General features: G+C 40.4%; 1 protein-coding gene and 1 non-coding gene across 4 annotated transcripts in view; one reads left to right on the plus strand and one right to left on the minus strand.

Annotated features, from left to right (window-relative positions):
• The window catches only part of LOC117214298 (ecdysone receptor), a 187,641-nt gene that overhangs the window by 35,540 nt on the left and 136,984 nt on the right, over positions 1 to 15,117 (plus strand). Inside the window, exon 1 of one of the 3 annotated variants that reach the window (XM_033460288.1) lies at positions 5,878 to 6,617. The exons of 1 other annotated variant lie outside the window; for it this stretch is intronic. The gene's annotated coding sequence lies outside the window, so the exon portion shown is untranslated. Of the gene's footprint in view, positions 1 to 5,877; positions 6,618 to 15,117 lie in introns of those variants that run through there. One more of the 3 variants, XM_033460286.1, reaches the window with a different exon arrangement.
• Positions 2,241 to 2,324, minus strand: Trnal-cag. The gene has a single exon. It is a non-coding gene; the product is annotated as a tRNA-Leu (tRNA).

Raw genomic sequence — 15,117 nt, forward strand, 5'->3', positions numbered from 1 at the left:
CGTTCACTGCCGCGGGAAACGATTTACCTGCTTCTATTTAGCCTTTGGACGCGGCGAATGGGAGGGGAGAGGCGAGAAGATAGTGGAAACTGTTTCTCGATTGTCACCAGGATTTTGGTCATTCTGATGTTGATGAGAGTGGGTGACGAGAGACTTGAGCACGATGGAAAGAAACGTAGAATTATTCCAAGCGTTTCCATGTGTTGGCATTTTCATATGATATCGAGGTCTGCTTCGTATCGACCGGTTACTTATTACATAATTACATTGCTATTCGATCCTCCCGAGGGGAGTCACGATACAAAGACTTCGCACCCTGCGGTTGTTCCAGTCCTCGATCACGCGAGTCACGCGATTTTCCCGTAATTAACTCACACCTGTGCCAAACTCCTGCCCTAAACATACCACGCTAACTACCACGACCAAAAACGCGCTGCCAATCCCTCGAAAGAGTTAGGATAACCGAAGACTTATTTTCTAACCTTCTCTCATCGGATAACGGAAGCTCGTCGATATTTGTTCGAACATTTAATGAATGGAATAAATCTTAATGTACGTCTCATTTCTTTAGTCTTGTTAATAAAATCATGAAATTTCATGAAAAGTCGTCGGTCTGCTCGCCAGGAATTCGATATACATCTCTCACTGAAACCACTGAAATCTTGCAATAATCCAGCTGCATCGAAACCGAATTGTCACTGTGCATGAACGATCCAGTTACGCGAACTGTCCCCCTCGAACGGGTCTAGATAAACGTAGTTGCAGCGTAGCGTAGAAAGAACAGGCTAAGAAAACTGTGTCGACCTGCGTGACGGGAAACATGGACCCGCGTCGTGACACTGTGCTCGCGCGAGCACACGTCACGCTCTAAGGTTATTGTTCACGCGGAGAAAAAGAGAGTACGCGTTGCATAAAACCACTCTCCGTCTTCTTCTCGCTTCGACCAACACATAGGCACACGCACGCGCGCATAACCGAGACACACACACACATACTTGATTTCACCTATCTTCTCGCCTTATGTTACCCCTATTCTCGTCTACGCTCTCAACCAAGGTTACCCACCGCCTCTTCCTCCGCCTCCTCGTACTGTTCTGACTCTTACACGGGACGAGAGTGTACAGTCCGCTCGAGAAACGGGCCGTGGAATGCACGATGGGCAACGAAACGTGGCTGAGAGACTGGAAATCGGTGCACTTGCCTCGCCTTCGCCAAATCGTCACGTCGAACAAGCGAATTTACGAGCGAGGGGGAATCAACCGGGATCACAGACATGTTCCAGGCTACATACACAGACTACTGGGGAATAATTCAACAGGCAGTGGCGCCACTGACCGATCACCACGCGGTTCAGTGGTTACAGTTAGGATTTTCCGATATAGGGAATTTAGCAGAATCGACACCGCCAATTTTTGCATCGTTGCAGCTGTTAATTGCGAGGAGAATATTCTGTAGAGGCTGTTGCGACGTGTATGTAGAACAGATACTGGTCTAATTAGTTGCAGACGATCAACATTGTGTAATAATCACGCGCTAATAGATGAATGTATATTTTAGAAGAAATATATCTCAAGTATGGTTGAACCGTATTCGAGTAGATGAAAGTACATATTTAGGATTTCACAATAAGTAGAATTGACCTACCATTGTCCGATGTCTGGTCTGTTTCTACTGTAGAGTTACGTAACCGTAGTCGGACTAATTGACGAACAGATAAGAGTACATACAACTAAAAGGGTTAATAGAAGACTAGATAAAAGTTGATTAAGCGACTTTTGGACTGTGCTGTTCGATATCCTGGGGAATAGTTTTTCAAGATTATCTAGCAGCAATGCAAAAATTCGATCGAACCAATTTATCTTCCAAGTGTAGGAAAACGACGTTGTTTCGAAGAATATTCCATGGAAATTCAGTGACACGATCGTGAATCAAATAGAAATAGCCGTAAGCTTTTGCACGAAATATTTACCGATTTAAGTCTTGAATATTCTGAAATTATTTTTCCACCGTTTAACCTAATATACTTATTTATTTCGTCTCGAAAATTAAGCCTAGAACGTACGTCTGGTAGGACGATGTTTTCTCTCACCAGAACAGTCCCGTACCACTTGGTCCCCGAACGAACGACACGAAACAATCTTAAATCGTTTTATCGGTGCGAATAATTGGCACCGGACAGACGTAGATAACGAATCGTGGTCGTTGGGCTCGTTCGAAGGGTAAGGATGTAAAAAAAAATTTGTCAGAAGTGGGATTCGAACCCACGCCCACAGAAGTGGACTGCGACCTGAACGCAGCGCCTTAGACCGCTCGGCCATCCTGACGTGTCTCTTCGGCTGAAGCACAAAGAGGAGAAATCGACCATACCCTGAGTACTATGCCTGAGAAACTGGTCTGCACGTACTAAATTTACCCGGCAGCTAGGCGAAAATAGCTCCGTAAGAAGCGGCCGTGGAAGCTTTCAAGCAATGCACCGGCGAACGAGTTCCTTTTTTCTTTCCTCCTTTTTGCTTGGCCATTATTCCGTCTCCGGTGAACGTGCTCGTGTTGGGTACCGTGTTCTGCGACGAAGATGCGTTCGTTGTCGTCCGACAGCAAAATCTCTATCATCTTCGCTCGATGTTCGAAGTAAATCGAAGAGCTCAAATGGTAAACAATGTAAGGACTACGAAGATGGTATGCCATAGGGGGATGGTAAATTACTGTAGTACGTCATAAAAGTAAGTGCTCAAGTCGGTGTGGAGCCTATTAGAATAAACACACCTAAACCTAACCTAACCACACAGTGAACCATTCTAACGAACCAGTGACGCATAGCCACGTAATTAACGACCAATTACCCAATTACGGAATCGAATTTTCTCGATGAACGTGTGTTCGAAAATTCTTGTTTCCCCCAGTTCTTCGCACAACGAAGACGAAACCACGTATAACCGTCCCAGCAACGATTTCGAAATCTGTCCGCTTGATATTTCCCAGTACGACGATTCTCATCGAAATCATCCTCGCGCAAAATCCCGAAATAAATAACGGGGCACGAAGTTTCGGCCAAGTCCGCTGGCACACATACACCATAAGCGGCTGATTCGCTGGCTTCTCCCCTATGCGAGTGCGTAACCTTGAGAGTCGTTCAGTCGACGGCCATCTTGCTGCGATGCACTTTTGTTTTTTGCCTGTCCAAGACTCACCAGTCTCTCTCCCTCCCCTCGTCCCTTCGTCTCCTCCTTCTTCGCCTAGCAAACCGTGTATTCTCTCTCTTCATCTGCCTGCACAGCCGCTGGCTCGCCATTCTTTCTGCATCACGCTTCTCTCCCCCCCCTCTCCCCCTTCCCTTCTCCCTTCGCCTCCCCTTTTCCAGCAGCGTGCTCGAACATCGGCGCTGGTGTTCTCCATCCGTTCGTCCTATATGCCTCCTACCACAGATTGCCTGCCAGAGAGAATGCAGGCAACCTTCCACGCAGCTTCTCTCCTCTTCCACTCGTTCGTGTCTCCTGCTCGTCAGAGGAGCTCGTCAGACACGAAACTGGCCAGGAAATTTTACTTCGACAACGAAATCCCTATATCTGCATACTTGACGCCACACGTGGTTCGTTTTTATGGAGGCTGTTATTTAGGTAGACGAGGCAGTCAGAGAATGGTTTTTATTATGTCAGAGAGGCCAAGTGCTCCACTGGCCCAATTTCTGATGCTCACGTGAACGATGCTGGATAGTGGGAATGAACCAGCGGGTGCCACCTGGAGTGGCCACTTGAATATCGGACCTGGATGGAGATTTCTGAACAGGGGCGGGGTTATTTTGGGGAACCAGCTTGTTTGGAGCTGGGGCTCGATGTGGGTTCGGGGACCGATGAGATAATACGCGTGGCGAAGTTTCTCTCAGGCTTTGAACTCTCGAATATTGGCAATTTTGTTCTTCCATTTGGCATACGCAAGTTCTTTTCATTTCAAAATGTACTCGTCGACGATCGTTGTATACGAGGAAATTTTGTGACGCTATCTTCAGGTAGAAATCATTAGAAGAATTGGTGTAAAATTTATTTGACACGATTAACTTTCTTTCGTTACAAATTTACACCGTTGGTTGCTCTGTCAGAAAAGTTAGAAATGTTAACCCCTTAACCTGTAGCTGTGCCCGTAGTAGATGATCGGACCAAACGTAAATCGGCCCAAAATTCTCGAACGTAGATCGTGGGTTAAGGGGCTAATATACAGGGTGGTTGGTAACTGGTAAAATTTTTTTTTTCTTTTTTTTAAATTTTTCCATCGAGACAACGATCTACAGTGAGATCCGTTATAACGTACCGCACGCGTACCGAGCGAAAATTCAAAGTCGATTTTCTCGAGAACAAAGCCTCGAACGAAAAATTGTTATTCTATATTTTCGACTTCTTTTTTCGCCTAGAATCACCCCCTTTCCGTTTGTACCACCAGTTACCAACCACCCTGTATATCTACCTCTAATTTCTCCTTTAACGTGTGATAATTAAAATGCCAAAATACGAATTAAAGGATACGTTCGATTAGCGATCGAATTAATTTGCGAATTAGCGAAATGGCGTTCTCTGGATTTGCACGGAAACTTTGCAGAGTAAATGGGAATTAACCGAATGGCAGGTGTGAAAAAAGGACCCGTTTAGCTTCGGAGAACGCGTACGGTGATATTCAGTAGCTTCGCTCGAGCCATTGAGTCACTCGCTATAAATTAATAAAGGCTCCGGTTGTTTTGACGGTGAAACGGAATGGCTATTGACCAGCAAAGCAATGAACTCGGCTGCCGGCGGTGTGTCGCACAATTTCTGAAACCTTATCGCCGTTTCTCCTTCTCGCGTGTTTTTTTTTTCATCGTCTCTATAGGCATCGTCGACACTTTTCTAGCTAACTAAGCATCGAACTCGATACAAAATACGAGACACGCGAATCATGGACTCTTTGTGCTCTCCGTGTGAATAGTTGACGGCACATTGTTTCGCTCGAACTTTGTTGAAAGCCATCGTAAGTTGTAGTTTTGTTACGTGTAAAGTGTTGCCGCTCTTACGAGCATGAGAATACGATTCGCTGTCAGGTCAGTTTCTGATATTCGCTTGTCGTTTTTCAATTTTTCGGCTGCGCTTTGTACTTATATTTTAGGCTGACGTTTCGTGCACATCGTAGTCTATTTCTTCGGATCTGTCGTGAAACGCGATCGTTTATCCGGAAAAGCCAATATCAATGTATCTCGGCATCGTGAAAATTCAAAGTCAAAGACGTTTAGATTACTCTTTTATTAGGAAAGCAATCATCGCGCAAGCCGTTATTTTGATATAGTAGCGCTTAATCTAGAAATTCTTTAAAAAAATCGATAATAAACGTCGACCAATCAATTGCCCAATCTCGTCTCTATATCTACCGATACATCGCAGAATTAAAATAGACGTTCATTCAGCTATCGTAAACAATTCTACGAAACGTGCATTCCTGCATATATTTCATTCCGCAGAATCGTAGACGTTTAAAGCAATATCGAATAATCTCGTAATTTATGAGTCACAAACTGATCGCGCGTCTATCGACACACCATCCAGTAAGCAACTTCCAAAACCTCGTTCCCCTTTCACTTAACCCGTCTCGCTATTTCCAGTCTCATATGGTCGTTCGTTCATATACGAGCCCATAGTCGTATACGCGGCTCCTATTTCAATATCCGACAATGTCTGACGAAGGGTCGCGAAAAGCGTCGCGTCGCGCGGAAACGCGTAAAAGAAAGAGCGGTGGCCTACGAGCGGCGCGGCACGGCGACGCGTTGCGTGCCTCGAGGCACCAAAATTCGGTGCGCGACCAGTGATAGGGCAGTGGCTCGCCGGTGGCGCCACTGTCGAGGACGGCGGCCGAGTCAGGAAGCAGTCGGCCGGCGCATAAGCGGCGTCGGGCGCCGCAGTCGCGCGCTTGCACTCTCAGCGGTGAGCGGAGTTTGTAACGTGCGTAATAGCTCGAAAACGTCTTCTGGTCTGTTTTGTTTGGCCGTGTTCGCGTATACGGCCACCCGGTGTATATAATATTCCCCGTAACCCGTGTTTTGTGTCTCTGAACCTGCGAACAAAAAAGAAAAGAAGAAGTAACAATATAATTCAGCTAGAGAAGTGGATAGACAGAAACACGCGTATAGAGAGAAAAAGAGCCGTGCACACGCGAGACACGAACCAACGTCGCTCCCCTTTCACCGATACATAGAAAACCACGACCACACGGTGAATGTCGTCGACGGAGAGTGAAACGACGGCGAGAATAACATAGCGAAAGGAAAAAAAAAGAAAAAAAGTAAATATCGACGAGGTGGTGCGTCAAAGGGGAACACTCCCTTAATAGGCAGACGAAAACGACGCGCGGACGTGTGGTGGTTTTCGTCGAGGCGAGGCGAGGCCCACGATCCCGGTGCTCCTACATTTTCATCGTCTTCTAGGATTTCGTGCATCGTTTTCTCTTCCGTGGTGTATTTCACAGACTGATCCGGGAAATCAGTGACGTGTGACACACGTGTATTTGTAATAACGCAGTGCAAGTGTTTCTCGATTTGGCGCCTGTGCTCGAGGGGACCGTGTCGCTCGCTGGCCACCGTCGGTTCATCGTGTACACCTCGTTATGTGAGTAGTTATCATCCACGAAACTATATATCTTTTCGAGGATTATTTTATCAGTGAATTATTTTCTTACCGAATTACGAAGAATAGATAGGATTTGATTCGTCAATGGTCACTAAATTCATCGTATATATTTCTTTACGCGTGTAATTATCGTACGGTATACGCGTTTACATGCGATTTTATTTACCTTCTTTTTTTTCCCCGAGTTTGACGCCTCGCAACTTTGATACTTTAAACTGACTGCCTATATATCGTCCACTGTGAGTAATCGACGTACGTGAAACACGATTTTATTTCGATATTTCGTTCTTTCTTTCTTCCGTTTTACCGATAAACTTCGATGTAAGTTCGATGGAAACTTCATCGTGAATTATAATTATTCGAAGAAACAAAGACACGTACTTTCCTCCGCAGCATTTTACCGCTGAAATTCGACGCTTGAGTAGGTTAATACACTTATCGCGTACACATCATTCCGATTAATCGTATCGTACATTGCCTCTTTATAGAATAACTTTTGGTTAGCAGTTACCATAGGCGGAAGAAGATTTTATTTACGTTTCTCTTTCTCGATTATTTCCTCCGTGAAACATAATAGGCTACTATCCGCCTAGATAATCGTCATTATGCAAAAACACGATTCTCCTCGTTTTGTCCTTATTTTCTCCGTTATTTAATTGTTTGCGAAGTAAGACGCGTGAGGTGGTTTAATAACGACGTCGTGTATAGATGGCTGTTTATGGGACGCTGCACGGTTTTGTTTACGTCTGTCGCGGGGCAAAGTGAGGTAGGTTCGTGAACGAATGTGCGCGCGAGGTCAGATCGGGGACCGGCAGTGGGTCGGCAGTGTGTTGGTGCGCGCTCGCGCGCACCCTAACCGCGCTCTCTCCCTCGTCACGTTCAATTTATGCGCCGGGATAAACTTTGCTTTACTCCCTGCCAACCGGGATACCGTTCTTTCATTAATTCCATTTGATATTTATCTTTTGCATCTGAGGCACGGATGAATCGAAGATTAATCCATCATTTTACTTTCTATTAGATCCTTGATCAATTTTTCATTCACTACGAGTATACTCGTGTTTGCATACTTATTTATGCAATTTTTAAGATACGCAATTGGATAGGTTGTCATTCGTATTTGTTTACTTGGTTGAACAGTTTCTACTCTATTTTCATATCTATTTTCTTGGACGCTTGGTAGGTTAGTTACTAAGAGGTTATTTATCGTAATGGATCGAAGCAAAATTTTGCTTTTATTTTTCCGAAGCTTTGGCATACTAACGTGGCTATTATCATAGATTGTCTTGTTTGTTTGTTTTTTTTTTTTTTTTGCTACTTATATTCGATAGTATTTAATATTCAGTAATATCGCCTGAGTTTTATTTCTCTTTGTAAATGGCATTAAGTCCGAATTAGTCGTGAAACACGATACACGTACGCAATGTCGAGTAACGAAGTAGCAAATGCGTTACTCGCGATTTAAATCTCTAGATCGAAGGTTTCGAAGAGTTTCAAATTGTGTGAAGATCCTCGCGAAAGGAATAAAACTGTACGCTTCAAAAACGAAGGTCGGACGACTCGCTAGCTCGATCTACCTCTTCGCAAACGTTTCAAAAACGACTTTTCACAAACTTACTTTATACGCGTATTATACAGGGTGATTGGTAACTGATGGTACAAGCAGAAAGGGGGTGAATATAGAATAAAAAATATTTTTTTTCAATTTTTTTTGTTAAATTTTTCCATCGGGACAACGATCTACAGCGAGATCCGTTACAAGGAGGCGTGATAAAGCGAAAATTCAAAGTGGATTTTCTCAAAAACGAAAAATTGTTATTCTATATTTTCGACTTCTTTTTTCGCCTGGAATCATCCCCTTTTCGCTCGGACCACCAGTTACCAACCACCCTGTATAAAAATTGTTATTGCACGTTCGTCATCTGTGGCAATGAATGAAACGAAAGTGGCTGGTTCGCGAGAGTAGAGTCGGATTCCGATTCACTTTCGATTCCTCCCGTAAATAGCGAGAGACGCGTGTACTCGCGACAAATATCGGCCGAGCGTATCGCAAGCCCACCTCTCTCGGAAATAGAATACGTTCTAAAAATATACGGCCCTATCTGCGACGAATAGTGCACAGGCGTCACTATACCGATGTAAACTATGACTGCGTGTACGTGCATAAAGCGAATTCTTTCGCGCGCGCACTGTGTCACCGCGAGACGGTGACACGCCGTATTACGCTGGTGTCATCCTGGCGCGCAATTTTCCCGTGGTCAGTGGCCAGTTGACTCGAGTAAACAAGCGTGTTAAGTGTGCAGAAAATTCTATGCTTTCGGTTGTGTATTCTGTGTGCAATATATTCAATTGTTATTAATGAAAATGTCAACGGAAGCATTGAAAACGAATAGTCGAGATTTGGTGGAAATTTGGTTTTCGCAAATTTGCAGATTTGAACAAGCGATAGGTTCGAAATGTGCGGGCTTTGGCATTTCCCTGCGTGCAAGGTTACGGAGTTTCGTACGTGGAAAAGTTTCGAACTTTCCAGACTGCGAAATATTCGCTGGTCGAGTTTCCAAAATTCCAGATTTTTCAATTTCGTAAAACGCGCCAGGTTTCGAATTTCAGGAGCGCGGAATGCGAAAGTTTCGGCTTTCCAAAGCGTGAAATTCTCGGGTTTCGAAAATTGAAAATTTCCGAATCTACATGCGCGCGCAGTTTCAAATTTCCGAATTTGCAAATATTCAAACATTTCGGTCTTCGGAATGTCAGATTTTTGAGTTCCTGAAATCCGTCAATTTTCTGCAGATATATTAGCTCGACTTCTATTCTTACAATTTCACAATGATTCATCAAACGGGAATAGTCAAAGAACTCGTAATTTATAATTGCAAATTCTTTTCCCGAAGAAACGTGTTTCTTATACGACTTATACAACAGACTGCTTTAAGTCCCCGACAACTTGTAACTAGTGACTTGCAAAATTTCGTCAATAATATTATTTCATTCGATTCGTTCGATACTCTAACTAATCGACGTTCTATACGTCTTTCGATTTTACCACCACAACATAATGTTGATATTTATTTGCACGAAGAATTTAATTTACAAAACTCAACTTGCATATAATTTAATTATGCAACAACAGCTTTTGTCCATCTTCTAACGTAGACTTTCTCTTTCCATTGTAATTCCATTTCCTCGTATTTTTACGATTTCAGATAGTTTCTTATAAATTGTTCATTTAATCGAGAGAGTAACGATTTGCTTGGAAACGAGGAAGATGGATAACCCTGATTGGTCGTAGAGAGAACACGACACGGGCTTTCTGCGTGGAAGTGTCCCTCGCAACGTTCTTATTACAAATTCAAATTTAACGACTGGTCGCCGTCGCTTGGAAATTTAAATCTACAGATATCGTTACTGATTGGAACGAATCCGAGAGCAAGCACTCTGGATTGAGTACGGTGGTTGACGCTTGTCGAACGGATGTTAGAATAGCGATTCGTCGATAAATGTTTTTAAGATCGAACCATCGATTTTTCAAACGATCGATATTTTTTAGGAAAATCTTGAATGTCCTCCTTAAAAGAATATAATTTCTGTAACGTATCGTTTGAAAATATAACGAAGTAAAATATAATTCTGAATTTATTTTTTTTTTTTTTTTTTAGTATAATTTAGGAAATTTTTTTTCTATGGGATATAATTTTAAAAGGAGAAATTAATCGCACGAAATTTTATTTTTTGAATTACATATTAGTCGAGGCAAGTTAATCGATCTTTTGAATGTTCTTAAAAAAATATAATTTCTGTAACGTATCGTTTGAAAATATAACGAAGTAAAATATAATTCTGAATTTATTTTTTTTTTTTTTTTAGTATAATTTAGGAAATTTTTTTTCTATGGGATATAATTTTAAAAGGAGAAATTAATCGCACGAAATTTTATTTTTTGAATTACATATTAGTCGAGGCAAGTTAATCGATCTTTTGAATGTTCTTAAAAAAATATAATTTCTGTAACGTATCGTTTGAAAATATAACGAAGTAAAATATAATTCTGAATTTATTTTTTTTTTTTTTAGTATAATTTAGGAAAATTATTTTTTTAGGGGATATAATTTTGAAAGGAGAAATTAATCGCACGAAATTTTATTTTTTGAATTACATATTAGTCGAGGCAAATTAATCGATCTTTTGAATGTTCTTAAAAAAATATAATTTCTGTAACGTATCGTTTGAAAATATAACGAAGTAAAATATAATTCTGAATTTATTTTTTTTTTTTTTTTTAGTATAATTTAGGAAATTTTTTTTCTATGGGATATAATTTTAAAAGGAGAAATTAATCGTACGAAATTTTATTTTTTGAATTACATATTAGTCGAGGCAAGTTAATCGATCTTTTGAATGTTCTTAAAAAAATATAATTTCTGTAACGTATCGTTTGAAAATATAACGAAGTAAAATATAATTCTGAATTATTTTTTTTTTTTTAGTATAATTTAGAAAATTTTTTTTCTATGGGATATAATTTTAAAAGGAGAAATTAATCGCACGAAATTTTATTTTTTGAATTACATATTAGTTGAGGCAAGTTGATCGATCTTTTGAATGTTCTTAAAAAAATATAATTTCTGTAACGTATCGTTTGAAAATATAACGAAGTAAAATATAATTCTGAATTTATTTTTTTTTTAGTATAATTTAGGAAATTTTTTTTCTAGGGGATATAATTTTAAAAGGAGATATTAGTCGCGCGATATTATGTTGAAAATGACAACGCGAGTTCGTGTTCGCCATCCATATGCAGATGCGTTAGTTATAAGAAATAGTAACTAGAGGATGATCCTAGTTACAATCGATAGATTTAATCGATAGGCTTAAGAAGCTTTTTGTTTTTATCTCTAGTTTTTTTGTAATCTCCAGTATTTTAGTATAGTCTAGGAAAATTATTTTTCTAGAGGATATAATTTTAAAAGGAGAAATTAATCGCGCGATATTATTTTATTTTTTGAATTACATATTGGTCGAGGCAAGGTAATCGATCTTTCGAATGTAAAGCAAGTTCCGTTCAAATCTATCGAATATTTAAGTTTTTGTTGAAATATATGTTCTCGTAGTAGATTTTTTATAGTAAATTTCGATCGCGGATCACTTTACGAAATCAAACTTTTGCGAGTCAGTTTTTCAACGTTAACAAATTTCATTTTGACATGAAAATCCAACTCTCTGTGAAAATAAATTTTCGCAATATATCTGTATAGTAAATTTCGATGGAATATCTGGCAACCACCGACAGGCTACGGTCCAGCGAAATTGCTTTGAGGTTCCGTCGCAATATTCGACAAAACATTGAATCTAACCTTAAAAAAAAAAAAAAAAAAAAAAATCCAACATTTCGCAATGAAATTAGTGGAGCCATAGTTTCGCAAGCTTCCAATAACCATTCTCTTCGCTCAAATGATTGTCAAAATTCAGCACGGAATTTGCAATCTTTTCGAGGCTGATCTTTATCGATAAAGCAGTACACAGTACAATAATACAGTCTCTGAACTGATATGTCCATTTAAAAAGGAATCGAAATCGTCGATATAAATGTTAATGTTAAACGTAGGTGAATTTCGTCATATTGCGTGGTATAGCCGAAGAATTATTCAGCTTTTGCGAAAGGAGATTCGTGAACGTGTTGCAATCGAAAATGGAACGGAGGATTGCGATCTTTCGCAGAAAATTTACCATTTGTTCGAGAATCGTACGGACGTTCTTTTCTCAGATAGTTACCAATGCCGAAGGGACGTGAATGTTTTTAGAAAAAGTAGCACGTTGTAGAATAACGAGTGAACGTGTTTTAGAAACGTTATGGAAAACCGTTCCAGTTGTCTTAAATCGCTTATCGTCGAATACGAAATTATCTCTCTTGTTCGTTACCTAATATTCAGAAACGCAGTGAAAACAGAAAACGTTCGAATTTAAATTGCAATTTATAAATTACACGATACAGGAAATTTCCAATTTGCAGCCTTGAACTTTTTAAATTGAAAAAAAGTCTCGAGTCTTAAAAGATTTAAGAATTAAAAAGCCGAAATATTAAGAACGTAGTATTTTAAAGCATCAGAATCTTAAAATTGGCCGATTAGAAATGTTCAATTCCTTTGTTTTATTTCCGGATCCGAGTATCGTTCTTCTCGTCAATTTCAGAAACCAAGTGCTACGCAAACCTTCGTCGTAATACCGCTTTAGTGTTTCAAACGATATCGTATAACGTTCTCGCGTATCGTCGAAATTCGTCCAACTTTTTCCAACGTGGTCCGGAGGCCTGCTTAATCAGCCAACACAACGTCCTACACGAAAGAGAGAAACAGAGAGAAGAACGATTGCTCGCACTGCACTCGCTCAGTCGTTCCAGGCGTCTCTTTTAATCTCGAATTTTTCCCAACGATATATTTCTTTCGAACAGCTCAAAGCGTTCTTCGAGTCGTGGTTTTATCCGATGTTACATCGATAGCGGGCGCGATAAGGCGGCGTAGCCACAGGCAGCTCACGGTTCTCCTCCGGAGGCTGATAAGAACCGTGCATTATCACGGTGCACATCCAGTGTCGTCACACCAACAAGAATAACGCTTCTTGCACGCGCAGATACGTGTACTTTCATTACTCATAAGTATTACGGTACTTGTTTATTTTTCAGATTAACAATCCACTAGAATTCCGATCGACGATTCGTTTTAGTTCAACACAATTCAACTTGCGTACCGTGTAACGCAAACCACCAAGTCTATCGGCGAATAAGTCTCATCGAAAAGTTTCAATTGCACGACACTGAGCGTGCGGTCTATGATAAGACGTTTGGTAATTTCACAATGATATTTCAAATTGATTTACTTCTGCGTAAGTGTCCCAATGTTTAAAACAAAACTGTTGCGTTATCTTATTCTATCTAATTCCCTTATCATTGTACGGTAGCGTCGCGATCCTAAACTTCCTTTCTTTCTGTTAAAAAAAGATAGACATTTTATAAATTGAAAGTTTAATCGATATGTGAGTTTGGTATAGAGAACAAGACAGACAACAAGCTGTAGGAAACATTCGCGATAATTTTCTTTCTTTCCTTGTTAAATCTTGTTAAATTTGTCAAATGCCAAAGAACGTATTGGTATTTCGAATAGAAAACGAACATTAGGAAATAACCAATAAGGATAAAGAAATTGGTAGAAAGAGTAATAAAAGTGTAGGTTCGTGTGGAACAGATTTAAGGAATAAAAGACGGCGATAAACACGGACCGCCGTGTTCTGCCTTCTGTAGTTCTCTGACGAGTTTTCTGTTTCTTTAGGTGTACACTGTACACGAATGAGCTTGTGCACACACGCGCACCACGCGGCGCGCCGCGTAGTTACGTAAGGACGGACGCCGACTTGAAAAACAGCCTTTAGCGTTCCGATTTCTACACCGTGACCGCGTTGCAGTTCTGCTATTTTTCTCGCCATTCCTTTTCTTTTCTCTCCGCTTTGAAATTTAAAATGGTCCCTTTGTCACGGCCAGACGATGTCGTCGATCGCCTCGTCCACGCGTTCTCTCCTACCTTTGCATCGAAGGAGTTCTTTCACCAGTTGCACGTCCAATTTAACAACTTTGCAAAGTATTTGTTCTTCTTATTTTATTTTATCTTATTTTATGTACTATGATACTTTTATTTACCTCATTTTTCATCTCGTTGCTTTTCCAGCAAAATTCCTGACTCGAGAGGATCGCGGGATAAATCTTTTTCGATCTTTTTGACGAAAATTACAGCCCTCGGTTATTCTGGACTTTTAGGACGCCGAATTAGATTTTTATACTTTCGCGTATTTCATACTTTTATACTTTTACCCGAGTGGAACGTTCCTTTTAGGTTTTTCGGTTTTTTAATTTCTTGATTTTTGTCAGATTCTTTTTATTCTCTCTCTCTCTCGTTTATTCGAATAATTCTACTTTGAAATCTCTTCTTCTTTTTTTATCGACACAGGTTCAGCGTGAATGGAAGAATTCTAATGGATATTCACTTTTAAGCACTTTATGACCGTGTTTCCAGCCGCTCGTATATTCTGCAATGTTTATGGCGTTCGTAATCGAGGCTCGTCCGAGGTCAGAATGTTTGATCAACTAAAAAATTTTGTTTTCCTTTCGGCGACTACCTCGCAGGCCTTTGTCCGTTCTCCGAGTGAAATTTCCTTCACACGCTACACGCTCCTGTTATTACATTTAATCGGCCAATAATGAAATCTATTCACACCTGATTTTAACCTCTGATCTTTTTATCCTAGACAACTATGTACAGTTAATAGACATTGATAAAAGCAATATTTCGAATTAATCAGTAGAAATAAAAGAGCAATACGATCGAAAGCGAGAATTGAGAATCGAATCGACTATACGGTCTGTGCACGAACGTCCTATTCTACTTCGGACAACTCTATTTCAATAACTTTTGCGCGACACTGTCTTCCCGCGATA

Source organism: Bombus bifarius, unplaced genomic scaffold (assembly GCF_011952205.1).
Source record: "Bombus bifarius isolate JDL3187 unplaced genomic scaffold, Bbif_JDL3187 scf7180000009200, whole genome shotgun sequence".
In the NCBI taxonomy this organism is placed as follows: domain Eukaryota; kingdom Metazoa; phylum Arthropoda; class Insecta; order Hymenoptera; family Apidae; genus Bombus; species Bombus bifarius.